Source organism: Solenopsis invicta, chromosome 10, assembly GCF_016802725.1.
Source record: "Solenopsis invicta isolate M01_SB chromosome 10, UNIL_Sinv_3.0, whole genome shotgun sequence".
Lineage (NCBI taxonomy): Eukaryota > Metazoa > Arthropoda > Insecta > Hymenoptera > Formicidae > Solenopsis > Solenopsis invicta.
The window spans coordinates 9431881-9458421 of NC_052673.1; the positions used below are offsets into that span (position 1 = coordinate 9431881).

The 26541-nt window shown below is 29.3% G+C and overlaps 1 protein-coding gene across 3 annotated transcripts in view; it reads left to right on the forward strand.

The window, feature by feature from the left end:
- The window catches only part of LOC105193199 (glycogen synthase kinase-3 beta), a 54439-nt gene that overhangs the window by 2444 nt on the left and 25454 nt on the right, over positions 1 to 26541 (forward strand). The gene's annotated exons all lie outside the window — the stretch shown is intronic.

The window sequence follows — 26541 nt, forward strand, 5'->3', positions numbered from 1 at the left end:
TTTTCTCCTTCCGTGACAATTGCGTACACACTCATTTTGGTCTAGATATGAAAAGTGTAGGAGAGTGCAAGGTGCGAAATAGTGAATAGCGTGATTAAATTGACGAAGTGCAGAAGGTGTAGGAAAGTGCAGTTGAAAGGAGCGAACTCATCGTCCATCTTCGTCCCTCCTTCTTTCCTCGTTCGTTCTCCGATATCTTTTTCCTTCTATTTTCATCTTTCTCTTTCTCTCTACATTGCAGTTTTCGATATAAAATCTCATCTTTCAGCTGTGTCTTATCTTCGTTTTAATATAAATATGCACACTTGCTTATTAAGCACTCTTTGAATGTAATAAAGTGCAACTGAAAAGAATGAACATGGGATCAGTCTCACCAAGTTTGATTAACCTAAAAAAATTGGCTGATTAAATTTATGAATTGCCAACTGCAAAATTTAAAACTGTGATCATATCTGTCATAACTTTTTAATTATTTTAACTAAAATTTATTTAATTATTAATATAAAGTATAAGGCCCTGCGCATAATAGAGGAATATTAAATATTAGGAATGGAAATTAAGATTTTGAAATAGTTTTCTTAATAAATATTAAACGTAACGCATTTTTTTACTACAACTCTTTTGTTCTTTTTGCTGAGGATGACCCGAACCTTGGTCAAAACATATGAAGCATTATTAGGAAATAAAATTGTACTGTTTACATATGAAAATCCTGTCTGGGCTCATATTGGCTTTTTTACTTCATTGACTTTTATTGAGGAAATAATCTATAGTTTATTGAGGAAATTAATTTTAAAATTTTAATTGCTTTTATCTAATATTTCTTTATTGTGCTTAGGGTCTTATATTTTACACAAATAATAATTTGCAGAAAATGAACAAGAAGGACAAAGTTGTACGATCAATTTTAAATTTTGTAAAGCTGGTTTCCTGGCTGAAAAAATTGTACAAATTCCACTTCCATATGCTAGAATTAGAACACTTGATAATTTTAGTAATTAAATACATATATCTAAGAAAAAATATTTCTACAAAAACAATAAGTATTTTTACGAAGAAAACTAATAATATGTACAAATTTCTATTTTTAATAGAACTTTGTAATTATTCATAGAAATTTTTTTTACCAGAGAGTAAATTAGTTAAAAATATGTAGAATGTTGTAGTTTAACATAGTTTTATCAAAAAATATATAGAAGTTACAATAAAAACACATAAATTTACAAAATTTAAAAAAATATTCCAAATCTAGCATTTTCATGTAGATTTTTCTAGCGTTTCTTAAATTTGTGTAGAATTTTGTAAAATTTTTTCTGCCAGGGTTATTCTTAAATTTAATTGATCGAGCAAGCTAATTGGAGATGGTGAGACCGGTCCATAATTTGTTCCCTTGGCTCTGCTTGGATTTGTTCATTTTAAATTTACATTTGACGCGCTTGTTGCTTTTTTTCATTCTATAACAAATGCATCTCTTACTTTAAATATAAAAAGTACAAGGCCCTGCGCACAATGGAGGATTATTACATATTAGGAATAGGAATTTGAATTTTAGAATCATTTTCTCAATGAACACTGTAAATAAATAATATGTTGTGTTTCCTAACATTGATGTGTTATATCTTATTAATATCCATTGTACGTTGCATTCAATATTTATGAAATATTGAAGGAAACTGATGCTAAATCTTTATTCTTATTTTCTAAGATCTAATATTCCTCCATTGTGCGCAGGATCTAAGAAAGTACAAAGTGTGAAATAGTGCAGTTACTTTTGATGAAGCATACGGAGTGCAAGAAAGTGCAGCTGAAAGGAACAGAGCTTGTCGATCTTTGTCCCTCTTTCTTTCTCTCGCGCGCTCGTTCATTCCCGTTATTTCTTTCAATTTTTTTCTCTCTGTTTCTGTCTTCTATTTTCTTTCTCTTTCTTCCTCCTGCCCTTCTTTCTTCTCCCCCACCCTTTTCTCTTATCGGTTCATCTGTGGGATGCAAAACTGCGCATATGCGTATGTACTTGCGCTCGGATGCTCTCGAAAGCGAGGGAGTGAGGGGATGTCATAGAAGGTGGGAGGGAAAACAGAAACGATTGCCTTTTTCGTGTTGTCCCCAAGATTCCGTACTCACGATTGTCGATCTTGGCGGTTTGCGTCGCATGCTTTCTGGCACTCTCGACGAGAGTGTCGTGAGATTCTATCAGGATGAGGGTAGAGTCGATCATGCACCCTTCCACATATCATCGTCTTGTTCCTTATTCATCTGGTTTTTACGTCCTTGCGGTAAAGCAGATTAAATGACGAAATGCAACGTAAACATACGAAATTACATAAAAGTTAGATTGTTATACTTTTTTATAATGTTGAGGGATGTTTCTCTTAAGTAAGCATTTTTTTATAACATTGTACTTTAAACGATACAGAATATTTATTGCGACTTAAAATGATAATTGCATATTTAACGATATATTTTATTGTTCATTACAACTCTACACAATTAACACAGTTTATTTCAATTTATATTAACTAACTTATAGTTAGGGGGATTTCATAATTAATATTCGATGGTTTTTCTCTCATTTCCTTTATTTATGAATATTATGAATATTAAAATTAAATAATGGAGCAGTTTAAATTGAATTTAAAATTAGTAAAATGGCGAAACACGGTGGAAACGCGAACGCATGAACAGATATTTTACAAAATATTTTCTTAAGAACACTGGCAACTTTTAAGTACATTGTACTTTGTACTTTCAAGAGTAGTATTAAGTCAGCAGCAGTATTTTAAATACGTGATTATATATTCGGCATATTTTGCTGCTAATTATCACATTAATTTGTCCTTCGTTAATCCATTAATGTATTCCGATAAATCATGTGGATTTGATGACTCATCGTTCCGTGAATTTTACATTTCAACATTATATTAACTAAGATTATAATAAAACAACAATGATGTTAGAATCGACTATTTTCGCTTTTTATATACTGACTGGTAAAATGCTTGAAAAACGCAAAAGAACGTGCACTTGAAAATAAAGTGGCAGTATATCAGAAAGATAATTACTTGATAATTAATTTTCTTTATTAACATATTTATCGTATATTAATTATTAATATGGATTTGGCCAGTTTTTTTGAAATTGTAATGAGTTAAAAATTTTTTAAGTATTATCTATATAAACTGTATGTGCTAATATTGCAAACGGAATATTCTGTATATTATATAACATTCTGACTGTATAAAAAATTAAGAAAATTTATATTAATATTAAAAATTTAATAATATAAAAAATTTTTACAGAAGAATGCATAGAAATTTAGAAATACAGAAACAATTTTACTACGAGAAATTTTATTAAATAATGTATAATTAATATTAATAATAGGAAAAATCGTGTTTAATAATATTATCTTGCAACTGTGGATTCAATCGTATGTGTATTTTCGCGCTGATTATTTTCATTCCTCGCGATCATACTCGTGTCGATGCAATTCAATGACCATGACAGCGTTATATACGCGCATGAAAATCCGATTATATATGCATTACATTTTTGGCGAGCGTTTGATTTACGTATATGCTAACGCACATTGATCATCTATTACATTACGTGCAATATGCGCTGTGATCCATTACATGGAATAAAAGGCTGTAATGCTTGCTAACGCGATCACACACGAGGTTGTGTTCTTTTAAAAAATTTTTAAATTTTAAAGAAAACTATATATGCATAACATTTATTTATATTATACTGATGTCCTCCATGCTTGAACAAGCGGGCAATTTGAACGTAAAGAATATTTTTAAAATATAGAATTGCGATAAAATATTAAAATAAAAAAGTGGTTTAGTAATACACTATAATTTATTAAGGCAAACTGATTAATGATCAATTTGTGCTTTCTTTGATAGATAATACATCATAATAATAACCGAATAAATAAATAAAGAAGGCGAATAATACTGCGTATGTGCAAACGAGGGAGGGGAGGGAGGATTATTTATATAATTCTTATTTGGATAAGAAAGCATTTTGATTACTAATACTTAATATTTAATCACAATCACATACTTATTTATTGAAAGCATTGAAAGTTTAATCATTCCATGTATACGAAAACAAGTTCAGCTTAATTATTTAATTGCTGTAGGTAACCTGGAGGCATCACCTGTTTAATAAACATTCCTCCTTGTTTATTGGTAGGGCAATTTATGTAACGGCACAGGATAAATCACGTATCGCGCCGTGCAATCCACATGCGCCGGGCTGTGCAAGATAAACCGTTACCGCCTTGAACTTGCATAACGCTTGCATAATTTTTAATCGATATACCGAACTATATATGGAGTTAAATTATGCAGTTTAATGGAATAAAACTTTAACATAAATTTTGTATGTATTTTATTTTGTTCATAAATATCAAGAATTGTAGTAATAATTATAACATTGTTCACAGTTTTATAAAAGTATGATTTTATTTTATTTTTTTCAATTTTTTATAAATATAATATAAAACGATGTTACTTTGAATTTTCTGTAAAAATATTTTTGAGCGTCTTATTTTCTTGTAAGGTGATTATATATTATTATTGGTCAAAAATTGTTTCATTCTTTATTCTTGAAATATATGGACAGGAATGAATTTTTTTTTTTTTTTTTTTTTTATTAAACTTATAAATGAGTAACTTCTAATACTGTTTTATTCGTGTATGCTTTCATGTACTTCGTGCAAGAAACAGTACATCGTTATACATTTAAGACGCTACTGAGTGGCCTACGTCTCCCCAAGGACGTAATGTAATTTGCCATTCCGATGGATTATCTGTGAGATATTGCTGCTCGACTTCGAATAGTCGCGGTAGTAGTAGGTGATAGTAGGCGCGTAGGTAGGCGACAGTAATGATTCAGACTTCTACTTTAACTTTCGTAAACGCGGCTCGAGCGCGAGTGATAATTTATTACGTCGCATCTAACGAAAATAAACCCGACATCTCAGATGTTGATCGATTAATAGCTCCACTTTCAGGATGTATATATAAAATTATAGAAATTTATTAACGTTATCTAAATTAAATGAGGAAAACTTTATACTATTTATGTTATATTAAAAATATTTTTTAATACAAATTTATAGAACAAAGTAATGCTTCTTGAAAATAATGTCAATTTTTAAATGAGACATGATGTTGATGCTCTTTTTGATAATCGATTATTATGATATTGCGAGAATGCATGATGGATTGATGGGCATAAATATAAAGGGAAAATTACCAGACACGTGTTTCACTTCGCGAAGATCACAGATCGAGTTTCTATAACGATAATGTTAAATTAAGATAACTTAGAGCTTCCGTGTTGTCAGATGAGAGCTCCTGTCAAAAATAGTGACACAAATAACGCAATCGCACCGCTATCTTTGGCGCACGCGACCTGCGTACATCCGTAACCTTCCAATGCAATTAAAAATATAATCGGATCGCACACAATATGTGTTCCTGTATGATATGAAATTTTGAAGTAACAGTAATCAGTAAGCAATAATCGAAAACTAATTCGCGATTCCTGCAATAACAATGACAATACGTTTAAACATTATTTTTTAGTTATTTTCTATCATTTTTAACAATTGAATTTGTCGCTCGTTTTTATATGAGCTTTAGTGTAACGAACACTGCCGACATTTTTGTACACTGCCGACAATGCTTATTGTTAGTCAATGCCTACAATGCCGTCAATCCTATATTAAAATTAAGGCAATGCCATGCAATTATGAACACTACCGCGTGCCCCTTATCATACGCCAATGCCTGCACAAGAATTCTAAAGCTTTCCCGAAGTATTCTACACAATTATACAAAAAACTTCCAAAAATTTTATTTACGAACTGTATCTATACATTTTAATGTAATTGCACATTATTATGTGCTGTCTTATGCATATAACTTCAAACAATAGAACACTAAAAATAATAATAAAAATGATCGAAAAACCGACTCTGAAGTGAGCTCACCACTCCCCAACCACTGACGACAATGCCGTCAATATTATAGGTCACTGCTTACTTTTTTCGGCAGTCCACTGCAATCGTACAATAATCGACAACTAATTCGCGATTCCTGCAATAACAATGACAATACGTTTAAACATTATTTTTTAGTTATTTTCTATCATTTTTAACAATTGAATTTGTCGCTCGTTTTTATATGAGCTTTAGTGTAACGAATAAAAATGTTATCATCTCGTTAAAAAACGATTTATTTTCCGTTATTAATTTATTACTAAAATTTACAGATACTTGGATAGTATTAAATGAAAATTTAAAGTTTGGAGAACTTTCTGTTAAAAAATAATATCGTTGGAATTAAACATACTCTTGCGTACACTTTGCGCTATATATATATATATTTTTTTTTTTATTTTTTTTTTATTGCAACTGATTGATTCGTTTTTGGAGAACTGCAAATATACCCCCAAGTTTGCGTTGTAAAGAAGGTCTATCACGTTACCGATTCATGTGTTCGAGATTTAGGTCAATGTGCTTCTACGATATTAAACTATTCTCAAAAGAAAGAGAAAAACGATAAGCGTATTTCAACGAGCTTCTCGCCCATTAAACAAATCTTACTTAATACTTTATTAGCATTCAATTTTGACATTTTCATTCAAAACATTCATAGTCTGTTTGTAAAATAATCATTATCTACATTCGTATTGCCGAAAAAATCTAATAATTAAATATTTTATCAGATGTGTAAGTACATTCGGTGCCTTTAGAATTACGCGTCTCAAAAATTACCACAATTTTTTAATTCAAATATTTTCTTCCCTTAAATCAGTTTTAAGAAGTGTCATCTATGTTTACAAAAATTCCACGTGACTGAATTATACAACGAATCTCGAGAAACAGTTGTATTCGATGGCTGCTGACAAGATGCATATTAGATAGCACATTACATTCTTTTTGAGTTAAAGAAAAATACTGCTGAAGCTGCATAAAATGATCGTTATAAGCAACAACTCATTATTTTAAGCGATAAGTTGAAGGCCAAAAGACAAAAATATAAATGAGGAAGATGATTTTGCTCCATGGTAACACGTTATGTCGCATTGTCAACGAAGGAAGTAATTTTTAATCTTGAAAAGTTTATCTACTCGGCGCATTTTCCGTATTAGATTCTAATGAATTTTTATCTTTCTCTGCGACACCATTTATGTAATATGCACTAAAAAACCAAATCGCGGAATGAAAATATGCATCGATGAATTTATCGAATTAACTTTGTCGTGTTTTCTTCGCGAATTAGAATTCAGCAGTTAATCGAAAAGTTGTAGCCATAAAGTTATGAGAAATAATATTAACTGTTTTGATTATTAAGTTTGTATTATTTGACTTATAAATAAAATTGAATTTCGTAAAGAAATGCACCGAATTAATCGGCACATCTAATATTGTTCATTATCATTATATGAATTGCCGTTTAACGTCGCAATTATCGAAATTGCACTTATTTATAGTGATCGGTCTGTGTCATCTTTATGTCCCATATTTTCTCGATTTGTTCAATTATACGTTATGCTTGACAGTACATATGCTTTAAATAATAGATTACCAGACATATGATTGACCGAGCACCAACTTAGCACACCCTTTTTATTCTAGTCTATCTCATCATGTGCGATATTCATCATATTTTCCCTATTCGCGCATTTGATCTAATTTTCACATATTTATCTACCAAAAATATTCTGTTGTGAATTACATTTTTTTTAATTTTAATTTTATTTAAGCTCCAAAATAATTAAAATCCAACATTCTCGTCTAATTTTTTTTTTTTTTTTTCATTTATTGCCATAACGTTTTAAAATAATTGTCTATTTAAATTTAAAATTGTATCAAAAAGTAAATTGTATAATTAATTTTTACAATATTACATCGTTTTTTCCGACACAAAGTTCATGGATCTCATCAATAAATTTACGAAATTTGAATGATACTTTTTTTAAATAGCTTAAAACAAGTATACAAACAAAAATTCGATAGTACTTCGGAGTAAGTAAATCAAGAACACTTAATTAAAATGAAATATAAAAACTTGATTTTTTTTTAACATTTAAGAGCTAATTTCACGTAGATGAATATCTTCTTGTAACGCCATGCATTTATAAGAAGCTCGTCTTTTTACGATTAGAGATAACACAACCTTGTCTCTCGCATCTTCTTTGTTCGTGACTTATCTCGATAACAGACGGACAACAGTACCGACCGATCCGATATATAAATAATCGGGGCTGATGGTCGATCAAGTAATTGCGTATTGACGCGGTTGCCAGGCGGAGCGCGGAGACGACCTCTTCGATTGCACGAAGGATCGATTATCCTCGTGGCGGTGGCAGCGGGTTATTCTGACCCGAATCAAACTCATTTCACGGGTGGAGGTCTAAAAAGGATCGTATTTTATATGCATCCCGATTTCTCTTAACCTTTACCGCTTTACCAATCGATTCTTCTTCCGATGACCCAATCGCAGAATCCATGCTCGGTGACAATGCTAAAACGGCAACTGTTTAATCCTGAAATGACTACTGCAATCCGGTTTTCTCTAAGTGCTTCCAAGAAAAGAGAGCCAATACTTTAACGAACTTTCTGGCTCTGAAACTTGGTTAAAACCAATAAAGAATATACTATAAAGGAAACTACTATGGCAGTTATTAATTTGTTACAATTGAGTAATGTACATTTATATTATAAATGCAAGTGATTAATTATGTATTCAGTTTTCCAAATTTTATCGTGAATTACATATTACATATCTAAAGTAAGCTTAAGAATCACCTGGTTAATAATATCGACCATTTTCAAAGATACTCTCAGCTCCTCGATATCGATTACTCAAGGTCACCGTGTTAAATTCGAGTACATCATATAGTAAGTACAGTTGAGCTTTGGACGCTCGTTAGCGAACTTGAAGGTGTAACGGCCTGACGATTTTGTCAATACTACATTTATTCCTTCTTGGAATCTTGACTTGAATCAAAAAATAGTTTAGAGAAACGTATATGAAGAATATACGACTGTCAGGAAACAAAAAAAACCTTGAATACTATATAACAAAGTACACTAATGAAGTGTAGAAAAAAGATGTTGGATTAAACTTTCTTATTAATCTTATACTTGAAAATATATTAGGATAATAAATCATTGTTTTTAATATTTAAAAAATAAATAAATTGGTATAGATGAATCGAATGTAAAAATTATGTAGAATAAAAATTTTTTTGTTAATTAGAATTTTGTTATTAAGGTATATTGTCAAACGTGTAAGTAAAAAAATATAATGTAATCAAAAATTTGACTTGTGCAGTTTCTGAACTCTACCAATTTAAAAATAAACATTTTAATAGACATTAATAGGTTAATAGATCATATTTCATAAAGGATATTCCAATAGAGATTATTAGATATATATTTTTTAATTCTTTATTTTATTTGCTTACTTTTTCATTTTAATTTAACAAAATACATGATTATTATTTAAAAAATACGAATAGTCATGAGATTGCAATAACAATATAAAAAATAAAAATATACACAAAAAGAACACGACAAAAATGAAGTAGATGGGCAAAGAACAGGATCAGATAAAAGAAAGTAAACTTTATGGAAATGTGGGAGAGTTAAAGGAATAATATATTACTGTTATCTCAATGAAACGCACGCGGCAATGTACTTTTATACTTTTTTTTTTTTTTTTATAAGACCAACCCTTTCTAACAGCGCCGTAGTTGTAAATATCCCTGTTTTACACGCTCATCTTTAAAAATAGCTTCATTACAACGTGCTATAAAGTTGCGTCTGCTGACGCGTTATATTTTTAAACTTTTGCTATGCGTCTCCAAACAAATTACTGACATACACGTATAGCTGTACGAATAATCAATTATTGAAATTAGTCATCTATTCGATTAGCATTGTTTTCATTTTACTTTCATGTTATGTAAACCTTAGTACGCTTTCTAAATTTGGAAAAGAAATGTATCAGTTCATCGTTAATAGATTGATTTAGGATCGTTTTTATTTATCTTACATTTAAATAAATTCTTTATCTTTAAATTATTTAAAAATAATTTATTATATTTATTTAAATTGCCAAAATGTATATCTTTTTATTTATTTTATGTTTTAAATTATTTTAAATCTATTTTTAAGAAAATATAAATTTAAATCTAAATTACTTGCCCATAAGTGCATTATGAGCTATTTTTATGTTTAGTTTTGCGTTTTGATTTTACAACTTTATTTTTGATTTTTTAAATATTATATTTTAAAATTTGTAAAAGTAATTTTTAATTATTAGTTAATTTTGGAAAAAAGTTGCATCGCCACGTTGCTGATAGTATGGTCAATTTTTGATTACGTGCCAACGAATATATTATTTAAGCAATTTTATTCGAATTGTGCTTTTTTCGTTAAAGGAAATTGATCTCTCTCTCTCACTCTCTAACTTTAATTTAATTTTTTTTTAATTTGCTTTGTGTAAAGATGTTAGCACAGCGATTTAACGCAAAAAGTTGTACGTCTGCTTTCTATACCGAAGACCCGGATTCAAATCCAATCAAAAACATCGGATTTTATTCGATTGCTACCTCACGGAAGGCAAATCACCGAGCACATCTTGCCACGAAAGAGTATTTTTCCTTTAAATATGCTTTTCGGAACTGGAATTAAAACTGTAGATTCCGTATGTCTGAATAAACTGTAAAAAAATGCAAATTATTGAAATACATTGAAGGATCATTACGCTTCTGACAAGAGGCTCGTCTATTGCTGATGGTGATGACATCAAAATGAAACACATGACAAATTCGTTAATCCATATTTCCCAATAACCCATATATATATATATATATATATATATATATATATATATATATATACACCTCAAAATTTATTAAAAATATGTTAGCTAATTGTAATTTTTTTTTAATGTGTTATTTAAATATATCATATATTTCTAAATTTTGAGATTATAATGAGATTAAAATAAAATTATTTATTAATTGAGCGAAATAAAATTTACATAATCTAAACACAAGGAAACATGTTTACATAAATTGCATACTGTACGATATGAAAAACTGTAGCATTCGATGACAAACACGCTTTGTATAAAGTCTAAATTATTGTTTTATCAAGTAGGTAGTAATTGTAAAAAGACTGAAAGAAAAATAGTTTGAATATTTAAAAATTTTTCAAGGGAGATAAATTAGATAGATAGATGAATGAAGATGCACCGAAAGTATTGAAATATGACAACAAGAGTACTGTATTATTACTACTGTTACTACTGTAAATATTACTACTGTTTAAATTGGAAATGAGAAAAGTTAAGTAATTTTATCGTGATGTGGGATGTATATTTTCTAGATTAAATTTGTTTTAACTTCTAAAAAAAACGCCGAAATTAATTTAGAAATAAGTTAATGGAAAATGGTTTTATTTCGCTAAAATTTTATTATCTAAATAAGAAATTAATTTTATTCTAATTTTTTATATATTACGAATAGTTTTCAAGTGCACAAAGGAATTGATTAAATTAATGGCATGGTAAATCTTGCAAAATTATCTCCATAAAGTATGAACCATAATTGAAATCATGAAAAATTGAAGAATGTTCATTTTTTTTAAATTAAAATTGAGTTTAATCTTTTTCCGTATTTATTTTCTCAATCATCCGGATTTTTGCTATAATGAGAAAGAACAGCATTACGCATGAAAGTTGCAGTCGTTCAGAATTGATGGAATTTGCCTCTGACAAAGTATGTCAGAGCGAGAGATGTGTCTCATCACGTCGGTTCCCTTAATGCAATATCACGATCGGCCTTGAGCCAAGCATAAAACAAGGCGCAGTTTGCCGGTATAGGGCTTGATAATCCATCAGAAATTTTATGCTCTTCATAAATGTATATTTTATTTACAAATATCTTTTTGAGATATACTTATAAGTATAACTAAACCAATATATGTATAGAAACATTGCAATATTGCGGTATACGCAAATTCTATGTCTGAGCAAAAATTTTAGAAAGATAAAAATCGTCTGAAGTGAATTTTTATTGTGCAAAAACGTCGTATAAAATCTCCTTTAGAAATAAAATAAAAATATATTTTTAGTTTATTAAAAAAATATTTAAACAAATATTTTTTTTATATTACACTTTAAAAAAGATATCCTTTAAAGTTCACTTTTAAATTCACTTTTTAATGATCTTTGAAAATTTATCTTGAAATTTGATCAAAGTATCTCATATAATATTAAACATATTTAGTAGAAAAATAAATATAATGTAGTCATAAGGTAAATACTTAAATCAGCATATTACAAACATTGTCTTTCTGTTAATTTAAACCGACATAATCTAATTGTAGTTAAAGTCACGTTAAATTAAGATTTCGTTGAAGTATCTGTATATAAGTCATTAAAATTAAAATCGCGACTTATAAAATACTCTATATAATAATAATAATAATTATAATATTATATAACTTATAAAAATTAAGCACTATTTTTGGTAATATCTTTATTGAAAGACATTTTCCTTCCATCTCTGTAGAATTAATTAATTAAATCTAACTGGATCTATGTGAAAATTAGAATCTTTTTGGAAAGTGAGTCTCTTCCTCTCGCTCTTTTCGGAACTACACTTAAAATAAATGCATTTTATAAAATAAAGGACGGTTAATATTAATTCGTGCGTTTGCGTGCCAAAAGTGTTTTGGCATCCGGAGCTCCGAAACTTAAGCTTACATTAGCTCAAATCGCCATTACTTCGGTATACTTCGGTTTTCTGTCGATTAGAGAAATAACAGCCCGAGATATGCTGTCGAATCAATAAATGAATGTTCTTGCCGCAAATAGAAATCCGCTGTTGTTTGCACGGTTATACAGTGCATTTGTGTTTCGCGTCCACAGGACACCATTGTTTTCCACGGATGATCGCGGAGAACGCCTGCTATTGTCTCCATCAGTTCATCCTTCAACGAAAGCACGATCCGCTGCGTTACTTTCATCGACCGAACACTTTCCTGTGCTAGATATCTCATATAAATATTTTACGTCAATATTTTACGTATTACCGTTTTATTCGTCCTCTTTTTTGCGCAAGTTTAAGAATTCTTTGTTCATTGTAATTTTACGTTTATCTTTATTCTGTTTATCTTATCGATGATACTGTTACTATATCAGATTTATTTAACTTTAGCTTTACGCAATGCGATATTATTGAGATATTCATAATTGACGATGTAATCTTTATCGCTAAACAAGAAACATCGCTAGACATTTTAGTTTTTAATTTGTATGCTATATGCTTTCGAATAAAATAATAGTAATAATAAAATTATATATTTATATTTATCTAAACAATAGCGAAATTGTACAAGTTGAAATTTTAATACTTTTCGTAATATCTGATTATTATTCATAATTAGATATTATGAAAACTATTAAAATTTTATTATGTATAATTTCGCTATTGTTTATATAAATACGTTTGTCAACAAATTATACAAAATTGTTTTATTATAGTTTCATTTGAGATTGTCTGAAAACTATCAATAGTTTCCATTAATTTGTTTCCATCATTTTAGAGTTGATTTCTTTTGAATAAAAATATAATTTTACACGATGTGACTCCATGAAATCTAAAAGACCCCATAGTATAACCGAGTTAAAAATAGTCCCGCCTCCACGAAAAAAACGCGTTCGTTATTAGTTGCATCAGTGTATTCTTAGCCGGCTAGTATATCGCTAGTGTATTCTTAGCGAGTAAGTTGATTTACGATATCATTGGTACGAGCCAAAAAGCAGTCGCCTTCGATTCCGCAATGTTCGATTCCGCAATCTACAATCGGCACTCTACGTACAACCACTTTTTCCGGATAACAAGTATCTTAGATTGACCTTAACTGTGAATCAAAAACAAAGTTGAACGAACCATCTTTGTACGTGGAAAATTCGATATTCCGCTCTTAAAAAAGAAACTAAATTTTTAATAAAAGATATTTTGTTCAATATTTTGATTTATAATTGTTTATAGTAACAATGATATTGTAATTTTAATGATGATTCATTGCTTTAAAAAATAATTATAATCTGATTTCAAAATATAATATATTTATCGATACATCTTGATTTAAAGTTGTTTATAATTTTCCACAATGATTTTTCTTATCATGCTGTATGATTTCAAAGTTCCAATAATGTAAAATTATTCACAAACATATCTTTATTAATTTTATTTATATTTATTTGTAATGATTTTTTTTGAGGTTATATTTTTTAAAACTTTATACAAAGTGCAAAAAAATTATTGCAAATAACTATAAGTGATTCTGAATTAAAATGTATCTGCAATTTATCACAAGCTGAATGGCAGTTTTTTCCAAATGTAATTTTTTCTGATTTGAATTATAAATTATTAAATTATTACTATCACAAATATTTACATTAAAAATATTAACACCTTTTTATCGAAAATTTGGTTGGTTGCATAGATCGGAAATGTATCTAAAAGTATTTAAATGCACGGAATGAAGAATTCTCGGCATGAGCATTTCCATGAAAGTAATTTACTTGGAATTCTTGGAAAGCATAGTTACAGTTATTAATGTTGGAAAGTGTATTAATAGTTTTCAAAGGTACCTTGATTATTGTGCAGATAGTCATCACTTCGAAACCATTTATCACTGTAATCAGCTGAATTGTTGAATATTTCTATATTTATTTTATAAATTCATACGAGTATTTTTTGCACGTATTAATGAAATTAATAATGGAATGAGAAGTGGTTTTCTTCTATACTATTTAATTCATTTTATTATATCTATTTTTTCATAAAATAATCACATAAATAATCACATAAAATAATAGTTACTTATTGCAACTTTCCAATTATATTTTACGCCAATATAATATTTAATATTATACAATTTTAATAAAGACGGAAATATATTTTTATTTAATAAAAACATTTATACTACAACATGTAAACAAATTAATTGAAAAGTGTATTTTTTATCTATGATTTTTGACTAGACAAGCAAAGCTACTATATGTTGTTCAGGAAGCTATAAAACGTAATACTGTGTACATTTTATATTGAAGTAGTAAATTTATAATACGATACAGTTTAAAATCGGAAAGAAATCGAAAAAGAAACAAAACGATTAATCGTTTTAATGCTTAATACTATACAATTTATTTTTCTATCACATTTGTTTCGAACAAACGTAAACTTTGATCTCACAGTGAGACAGCTTAGATACTGTAATGAATATTTATAAATGACAATGTAATATAAAAATGGATAGTTCACCAGTTGGATAAATGAGATATGAACCAGAAATTTTTAACTTTAAATTTTTTAATTTGGTCACGTCTTTACAAAAATGCTCCGCTACGTATTAATTGAAATTTTTTGAAACAAATAATAGGTAGTTAATTCAGGACTTTCAAAATTTAAGCAATAAAAAAATATTAGAAATAAGGCTAGTGAGAGTCAGCGCGGATATCAATGCGCAATCATGAATATTGATGTTATAATAAATTTATTTATTCTAACTACAACAAGCTAAATTACAACAAGCGAACGAACGTTTCGGCTCACTTTGGAATCATCTTCAACATAACAAAATAGAACAAATGTAAAAAATTTTTTCTAGCCGTCATCAGTCGCCAAAAATAGTAATCGATCAAGTTACCAACATACAAGTCAACGACGTGCTTCTTTTCTCAAATCAAACTGTATATTCACGTCGCTTTGCAACGATAAATTTTGAGTGTATACTTTGACAAGAGAAATTTATTTCCGATAGACAATCAGGATCGAAAGCTGCAATAGCCTTCGTCAATTACAATTGAAAAGTGTCACCTACTGCAATATTGTTACAGGCAAAGATGCCACGACGGATTTGGCAAACCGTTGGTGACTTGATCCATTCCTGTTTTTGGTGACTGATGACGGCTAAAAAACATTTTTTACATTTGTTTGATTTTGTTACGCTGAAGATGACTCCAAAGTGAATTGAAACGTTCGTTTGCTTTCGTAATTTAGCATGAATAAATATTTATTATAACATCAATATTTGTGATTGCGCATTGATATCCGCCCTGACTCTTACTAGCCTTATTTCTAAAAGTTTTTTATTATTGAAATTTTTTGGCAAATATTTTTGGGAATACTTTCTAACATTTATTGTTGAGGCTCCTCTCTAATGACTTTCACATTGATATATGCTACATAAATAACCTTTTCGAAGTTTTAATTGCATTGTTTATCCAAATGCTATAAATAATTAAATGCTTTCTGTGCGTAACACAAGAACAGTATGATGTGTCATTTATTAAATATAAAAAGTGAATACGCGTGGGCGAAAGGGCAAAGCCCTTTGGAACCTAATCTAAAATTGGCTTATGTCAGGCTTGAAAGTTCGTGAGGTAAGAGTAGGAGAAGGGGTTTCATCTTTCCACCCACGAACTCATTTTGAGTTGATTAAATAATGAGTAACTATTTAATTATTCAGATCAAAGTCAACATTTAATAATGCATACGACGTTAATTTTAATAATATTACAGAAAAAAGTTATAAAATGTAAGTAAAAGAAAGAATTTATAAGTTTACTGAACCATTTACATATCAATCGATTTTCTAACTAAAGTTAAATTTCCGATTAGTTTAATCGGAAGTGATTTATTTATTAAATAATATTTATTTTTGGATGGTTAGATAGAATTATTAATTTTTTATTATTTGATATATGAAAGAAAAATTAGATTAGAGAGACAACATGCAATTTATATATTTTATATAGTTAGTGGAAACTGTTTTAAGGAATTCTGTCGATTGAATTCACTATCGATTAGGCTAGAGCTAGGATAGATTTAGTCGAAGTTGCATACTGAAAATGCATACTGCTATCTAAAAGTAGCGACACGTGCCCAGTCGTATGGCGCCACCATTGCGTATCATTTTGTAGTACCACATGAATAAATTTTGATAACAAAGCAGGCCAATTGCGGGCATGGATAAGATTATAAAGGCTTTTTCACATAATTTTCACATATAGATACACATATACATAAATATTTCAAGTAAGACGTAAGAGAAAAAATAATTTGTCTTTAATATTTTACTTTAATTTTTATGAAATTAATGTATCACATATTTCACACAAAAAATTCTGACGAACGGCATACTATTTTAAAAATTTATAAAATATAATGATACTGCAAAAATATAATGTCGATAATGGTAAATGTTTCAATATTGGAAAATTCAGTAAAAGAACGAAATTATATTAACATTTTTAACTGGGCAAATTTCATGCTGGTAACTGTCGAGCGACGTTGTGCTATCGAGCAATCTTATGACATTAAATATTAGCTATTGTCGATAGGTGGCACTACAAACTTATCAGTTCCTTCCATATAATTATCTCCGAAGATATATTTTCATTTTAAACAATAATGGTAATACATTCCGCTAGAGATAATTGCGCTGTTATTTATTACAAAATTAATCTATTGCAAAGTAGAAAGTAGTATATTTTTTTTTACATTTTTCTTAAAGCTTTTAATAACTTTCACATTTTTATTAAATGATTCTAATGTAAACTTGAGATTTCTATGTAATAAATAAACGATTATAAAATTTGGAATAATCCACAGTATTTGTTGAGAAATAAACTTAATAATTACATTTATTACGATATGAAAATGTACAAATTCAAAGACTGTACTCTCCAGGACTAATAGATTATAAGTCTTGTTAAGCTTTTAATAGTGTAAAATCTAATGGTTTATGTACAAAAAAAGTATTTAATTATTTTTATATATGTATAAATTTACATGTAAAGAAATGAAATGATTTTAATCCTTTTATGTGTAAAATACATCAGTTTTATATTTTTTAGTAGTTTTCTGTATTTTTTTCTTCCGCTAAATGATCTAAAAAACATCTGTTTTTTTCAATGATTATCTCTAGTGATAAATAACGATTTTGTCATGCCTCATGTTGATTACATCAATTTACGTGCACATCATGAGCAGCGTGAACTTGTAACATGTGTTAATAGATGACTCGCGTAGCGTATCACCGCTATTAGAATACAAACTCTAATGAACGACCAGTCTTCAACCTTGCGATCTCTGCAGTAAATGTTCATGACTAACTTCTTTTCTTCCCTTTAGCGAAGCACAATCAACGCATGTCGATAATACAGGGATTATTTCTATCGTCTTATTCTGAAAGTTTTAATTTTTTATAATTTTTTTTTAATTAATCATGATCAAATTAATTTTATAATTTTTTTTATTGAGAATAAGAAGTTTCGGACATATTGAGTTAATAAACTTTTCAATTTTAATAGAAATTTCAATTTATTATAATTCGGCAATGTTAAAGTGACATGATTTAAATCTACATGATGCGCAACTTCGAAGAAGATTTATTTAGATTTGATCTATATATGACTCCTGAAAATCGCCAATGTAAACACGATTTTCATACTGCGCTATTTTCCTTGTTTCCACAACTTGTGATTTTCCGTCAATCTCTTGTTTTTTGTCTGCTAATACACATTCGATTCGTCGAACTTTTGAAAAATGAAATATAAAGAATATGTTGTAACATTTATTTTTTTGTTCTCGCTGAATTTTATAACATTATTATTTGGTCGATATGAAAGAGAAAAGTAATATTAAAAATTGATATATTTCTTTTTAATAGGAATGTGTTTCTCGAAATTTTAATTTTATATTTCATTAAGTTGTGTTATTAAAAAATAAATTTTTTTATTGATTTGAATATAATTCAAATCAGTGACATTTTTTTGGTCCAATCTTTTTTTTTCTTTATAGCGCGAGTTATAATTTATAATTGTTACAAAGAATATTATTTAATAATATTTAAAAGAATAGAACATTTTTTATAAATTATTTAATATTTATTGCTCTGTATAAATGATTAAAATATTAAAACCGTGACTTTATTATAATATGATTAATTTTGTGTTTAATAAATGTTGAAAGAATTGAAACTGCATTAATAACCGTACTTGTGACTCGCACTAATTCTGTTTTAATATTGTATTTTTTTTTAATATTTAATTTATATGTTGCAATATTTTATAATATATGTATCATTAATATTAATGATTTACATATTATTGTTTTACATAAAAGACGTACCAATTTTTCATTCGTGAAAGTAGCGCGTTCGAATAAAGACTCGCGTTATATATTCGTATGTATCGCCGGCGGCCCGGTCTATTAATAGATATGGCGTTATCGCCATTTTTGCTTGCCAGAGCGGTCGAAAGAAAAAGAATGAACTCGGTCCAATTACCCCAATTAATTCTTCGATTGCGTTCGAGCAAATCTTTCCAACATTAAAAAAGATTTTTCCAAGAAAGTGACTGCACAGATGTACTATCTAAAATTGATTTTACATCGCGCTGTTTATGCAACTATAGGCACATTAAGCGGCACTTATGCATTGAAACTTTTATGAATCTTTACACAACGCGCAGTGGGACATAATAAAATTCGATAGTCGGAATCGTGACACGTGCTTATGAATATTTTTAATCTTTATTATCCATCACAAGTCATTATGAAGTTTTGACTATTCAAGTTTTGACAATTTAAGTATTGTTATGAAAAAAATGAACTTTTATTGCGACACTCTTTGCGATTCAGTAGCTAATATTTTTTACGAATATTCTATATATCTTTAACATTTGTGTTTCATCTTTCGTTTATATATATATATACATTTTAATACTATTATATTCTCTTCTCTTTTTTCGAGATGTATAGTTTCTTTAAGAGAAACCGCCTTCAGATTGTGATGACATATCTGAATTATTGGCAAGTGATCAAGATACTCGTGTCGTGACGTTGCACCTGACGTCGTCCCTAGGCAAGTGCCAATATTTCCCACAATCATGACGACATTAGGTCTTACGTCACCTTTTGCCAAGGCCAGTGGTAATTTAAAAAGTCTGAAAAACTTATAGAAGTACAAGAAAATATTACAGAAAGAAAAGAAACTAAAATTCTACAAAATGTAAAGCTGAAAAATTTTATGTTTACGAATGAAAAATAAAATCATGAGAGAATCAAGCATGTGAGCATAAAAATTGGGTAAATAATTTGCTACTCATTTCTTAGAAATTGTTAGTTTTTTTCCTCAATTAAAAAGTTTATTAATATGAAATAAGAAATAAGACTTGATAAAATAATGAAAGCTAGATAAGATAAAAAATTATACAAAATATCCTGGATAATCGTCATGTGTCCTACTTTTATTTTTCCTCATTTAGATTATTTCTATTAATAATTTAATAATCTTTAATTGCTTGTTCTTTTATAAAGATATCAAAGAATTGATAAATATTAAATTATAAGCTTTTAAAAATTTTGAAGAAAATTTTTCTGAAAAAATTCTAAATTTTAGAATTGTTAAAACAAAATTTTTTAAAGAATTGTCTTTCAAATACAAGCTTTAAATATCAGGGAAACAAAATTGTAATTGTAAGGTTTAATTTTTGAATAATTTGATATTAAAATTCTATTAAGTAAAATTATTTCAACTAAGCTAAAAACATGGTTTTATTATCTACTTGCGTCTTCGAAATTTAATTTGCGAAAATTTCTTCTTTTCCAATTATTTATAACTCGGAAAATACTAATAGTTTTGAAGTTATAAGTTAAGAAAAATTTCAAATTTATCAGAAAATCTGTTATTAAAAGAAGAGTCACGAGTACAAGTCATTTGTGCATGCGTTCGCGTATAATTTGACATACATATGGTATGTTTCTCTATAGTAATTATCATAGTAGTTCATATTCATTTGCTGATTTTTATTTGCACTTTCTTCATTTATTCATTTCAATACGAAAATGTCGAAAGATAAGATCACGATAACAGAGAATGTCTACTTTCCTTGTTCTCTTTTTTACGGTTTAATTATTATGACATACTTCGGTAAATAAATTCTTATCAATATAGTCAGAGTTTATAGACCTCATGTTATTCGAATAAATTCTTTCCACAATTTGCTTACTCAGGTCTAAATTCGAATTCTTTTTTTCAATTTTATTTTTTTTGGTTTCCTGGAATAAATATGACTATATAAACAAAATAAGAATAATGTTTTAATTGTTTATATTTGATTGTTACTGCATATTGGCAAACGTTTAAAATATTTACTCGACATTCCTCAATCAATAACAACATTGAGAGACTAAAATTAAATGTTGGACTAATGCTTCAATCAGATAGAACATTTGCATTCTTCCTCTATTTGAATAAACTTTGCACTGTAACAGGTGCGTAACCGCAAGAAATAACATTTTGACCAACGGTAATTATCAACTTTACGGAAATAGAGATGTAAATAGTCAGAGAGTAGAAATTCCGCGGAGTCACGCACATTTGCTAAAAGACTTCGTTTGTCTGTGGCTAATTTCCAGAATAACTGGTTCCGACATTGTGTTTCTGGACTCTCGGAATACGCACAAAGAAATTCGCGAGCGAATTTGCACCACACATACTGACAAAAGATGGCGCAAAAAGAATCGTGAATCAGTAAAATTTCGCGAGATTTTTGTCCGAAATTTCTCTAAACTCTCTGAAAGTATCATTTCTATACATATATGTGTCTTATATTTCGAAAGTTTTTTAATATGATACGCTACGGTGACTTGAATGTATCGAAAAAAATAATAAATAAATCGTTATATAAGTAGTGATTTTGTAAAATTTTATGTAATCGCTATGTTAACAACTGTCATTTTATATAAAATTTTTTTTATCAATTGACATTGAAGCAATGAACTTTTTATACAGTAAACTATATAATAAGACTATAATAATAATAATATTTGACTTTACAATAAGCAATAACAAATAATTGTGTTTTATAGTAATTTGAAATTTTATAAAACTAATTAGTAAGCGTAACTTTAAACTTTTAGTATATTTATCGATACAGCGGTATTCGAAAACATATTTAGTCCTACAAATAATTAAAGTTTGTTGAAATAAATTAATTGAATATTTTAATTTTCTAGAATATTATTAATTTTGTGACCGAAATACCGTAACATCATTTTTTAAATATTATACATATTTATTTTTTCGAAGGAAACTAGAATTTCGCGACGATTGCGTAACGAAGCAAAAATGCGTCTTGAAATGAGTTCAAGCTAAATACATTGCTAAGCGATTTCCGTGACCCTCGTCGCGTATACATAATGTGAACGAAAAGTCAGATGCCACGTACGCGCCATCTCATTGTCACATCTTGCGTCAAAATGATTTCCGTTGACGTTGATACCCACATTTCGACAAAAATTTATGCACCGCACAGTTTATCATGACGTAATTGTGGTCAGCAAAGTATATCGGAGCTTCCTTGGTCGCAATCTTATCGAAAGACAATGATGGTTCTACGGATTAATAATGTTTTCATGATCGACAATACAAAGATTAATTGAAAAAAAAGTAAAAATAAAATTAGATACACAGATAATACGGATAATAACATAATTGCGTGCTCTATTTCGTAGTTCTGTTTTATCTTATTATAAATAATAGAATAAAAACGGTTTGGACTAAACTACCGCTATTGCGAACCGTTATAAAATCGCGAGAGAATGGAGATTCTTTCCGCTGTTTTAGTTGGATAAGAGAGTTCTCCGGTCGAAGGATGCCACGTCCTTTTAATCTCCGCTCTCAGGAACGCCCATAATAATCTGTTTTATATATATATCGAAGGGCACACACCGCGGAATTACCACGATCTGTGTTGCAATCGATAATTCACGCTGCCTCAGGGTCAGTGCGTTAAACCGCATATCCTGTGCGTACGCCGCTCATATGCTCTTTCTTGAAAATAATTTTATAATTAGTCGTGAGCTCTCTCTATATACGTAGCGTGAGAAAAAAGTGTCGGATCTCTTTTAAATACGTCGTCGAGACAATACATTTTTAAACAAAAATTTCATTTAAGATTTTGACTTTGGAATTAATTTTTTAAAACTATTTTGCTTTAGCAGATACTAATTATCGTTTTTTTTTCTTCTTTAATTAGAATCGCACTTTTTATACATCTCAACCTTGAGATGCATCGTGCAGAATAAAATCCTTAAGTAACCAACCTGCAATTTGAATTATGTAGCGAGTTTTTCTGAAATATATCGCTCTTATGATAATTATTGCAACATTTAATGATGATCTGCAATTCAGCGCCTTGTGTTTTTTACGTAAAGTTTATCATTATTAATATTGAGATTTTCAAGAAATGGATTAGCATAAAAATTACTTATTGCATCTAAATAAATATGCAAGATGTAGAAAATAGATCGAAACTTCCAAACGTATCGTAAATAATTTATTTAAATACACGCACATGTCATTGAGAAATAAGACAAAAAATAAGATGAAATAAGAGAAAGAAAAAAGGAAATGAAACAAATTAAAATATAACATTTTCAACAGTTCATTTATGGTAGTGCATTACACATTAATCGTAAGACGTTGAAACAATCGTCGACGTATCGCCGAAAAGGATTTACACTGTAATGTCTTCGCGACGAAGCTTGATCGACACGCAGCCAGTCTGGCAATTGAATTATGACCAATTTGCGCAGCTGATCGGCGATATAAATAGATCGTGCAACGTTTGTGTACGGTTATTCTCGTTACTTACCGATACACTCTTTGACCGACGAGCGACGTCGGAGACGAAGATCTGACGCAAGAGCCGCTTAACGTCTATTTCTTTTTGCTTTTAACTTTTCTCATGTTTCACAACATTGTGAATACATAAATAAATGATAATATTTATCTATTATTTCCTCGAAGAATTATATGCGCGACATTTCATTAACAAAAAATAAAAATAAAAAAATTTGCTCTCTTCCAAAATCCACAATGAAAAAAATATCCAATAATTTTGGGACATCTCGCGACATTCTCTGTAAACGGTCGTTGAACGAAACGAAATTTTTAGGACGATCATTCGAGAGTTCGTTCACATTATACTAATCTAGATTCGGAATAATGTCGTCATCAAGCGCGGCGGGTGCGAGTCGCTAAAGATCGAGCTGGCTGATTTCCAGGTCTTCCCAAGAAAAGAGACAGAGACGATAGAAAGAGACGGCCAACCACTTCAAACATCGTCTGCGATATAACTAATCGGCAGTCAGACTCGAGTTTCTCTCATTTCCTTTCAACACTAATCGTTTTGTTGAATATATCTACTTACACTTTTATTTCGCCCGTTTATGTCGTCTCTCGATATTCGAACAAATACGAGCTGCAAGTTACTTAATATAGATTATATTGGAGAGTTTTAAATCGTGCAAAATATTTTATGCTCCTCGTATCTAATTTCTATTTGACGGAGATAAAACTAGCTAAGACAATTGGATCGCGGTAATAATTTTTATTTTAACGATCAACAGATTCGACGAAATCATTGATGAAACGAGAGCATTATCGGTTATTAAAACGATAACAATCTTCGTGCCTGGTGGGGTCACTTTATCAGTTTACACAGAAGCGTCTTATCGCGTTAATTCATATTTCGATAAACTTGAAATGCGAACTCTTTCTCCCTCCCCGCCCCTCTCTTCCCGATTATTTTTGCAACTCAAGAAATCAGTGAATTATGAGGTCTGTCATGAAATTTAATTATTTTAAGTAAGCCGCAGTACACTTACAATAGTCAGTATTCCGGCAAATTTAAGTGCTTTCGTTAGGCTTGAACGCCACGTGCCCTCCGCGTTATCATATCTCTTCTCCCGAAGACGTGCGCACGGGCGCGGGTACTGCTCACGTGTGCCGCTTGTTTGTGTGTTGTAACGATGTTATCGCCTTATAGCGGCTAAATATAGCGAATACGCTAACCTGCTTCGTTCAACATACGCGATATCGACGCGTTCGTTTCACTCGCTTTACGCGGCGAAGGAATGCGAGAATCTAATTTTTTATACTGCATTGTCTTCATCGCTTTCTCTTCGCTTTTACGGTTTCTTTTTGGATTAAGCGATTTGATGTTGATTTTTTTCTAACTATATTGAAATATTAAATTTGAGGAATACGAATACAAATTTATTTGCAATAGTCGCACTGAGAAAAGAAATTACTAAATTTTAATGAATATTTGTTTGAATGCACTTGCAATAAAATATTTACTTACGGTACATGAAGTTTACTTGAAAAAAAAAAAAATAGTTAAATTAAATATTAGTGGTTCTTCTCTCTAAATAAATATTTTTTTACATTTAGTAAATATTTCATTGCAAGTATTCAAACAAATATTTCTTAAAATTTTTAGTAATTTTTTCCCTCAGTGCACATATGGATATACAGGATTCTTAAGCAAGTGTAAAAAATTTAAGCGGATATTTCTTGCTTATTTTATGAAGAAAAATTCTTATATATGTATATCTTAAACTGCTTTGCTTCCAAAATACAGAATGTCAGGGAAAAGAAATAAAAATTTTAAAAAACTAACAAATGCTCTGATATTTTAATAAAATTTGACGCGTTTATGTGATATTAAGAGTTTTAGTTCGGGATTTGACAAAAACATTGTTAAACTTGAAAAATATAGTATTATATTTTTAATTTCAAAATCTTGTAACAATATGGCTTCTGATGATTCTAAATGAATGTTTTAATTGTGCATTAAAATACTATATGTAGCACATTAAATGTAATTAAGATATCTCCAAGCATTTTCTAGCTTTTCGAAATTTTCATATTTCTTTTCTCAACCTTGACACCTTGTATTTTAAAAACAAAGCGCGCACTTTAGTTCAGACATACGTTTACAGGATCTTTTCTTTAAAAAATAAACCAAGGAATATCATCTTAAACTTTTTAGTCTCGCATAGGAACCACGCTGTATGTATATACACGAATTATTTTACCAAATTTATTAAAAGTCACTTACATTGAGCTCAGCTAAATGACGTAAAATATTATTTATAGCTTCAAGTGTAAGTTATTAATATGTATTCTTATGACGACAAAGCATATAACCTATGATTAGAAATTATTGCGACATAATAGCGATACTATCGATATACGTCATTAGCATAATCTAATGTCGTCTAATAGACATAAGACTTAATCGAACGTGATAAAAATATTTATAGCATATCTAGACGATTTTGTATAGGGGCATCAGCAATGTCGACCGTAGATGAAACTCTCATTTTTTCCGGTCTAATAACGCCGTGAGGCAAGTTATAAATTTCTTCGCGGTTCTATCCTGGAATTAAAACAATTCGAGTCGCAAGATACTCCGGTCGTTCCTGCAAATTATCACATTTGCGACATTACAAAGAAACATTGGCGAGATGTGAGGTAATCGTCTATTATAGCAATTTCCACGAAGCAATTTTTATGAAAAAAAGAAGCCTGCGTTTTTTTTTTTTTTTTTTTTTTTTTTTTGTTATTAATTC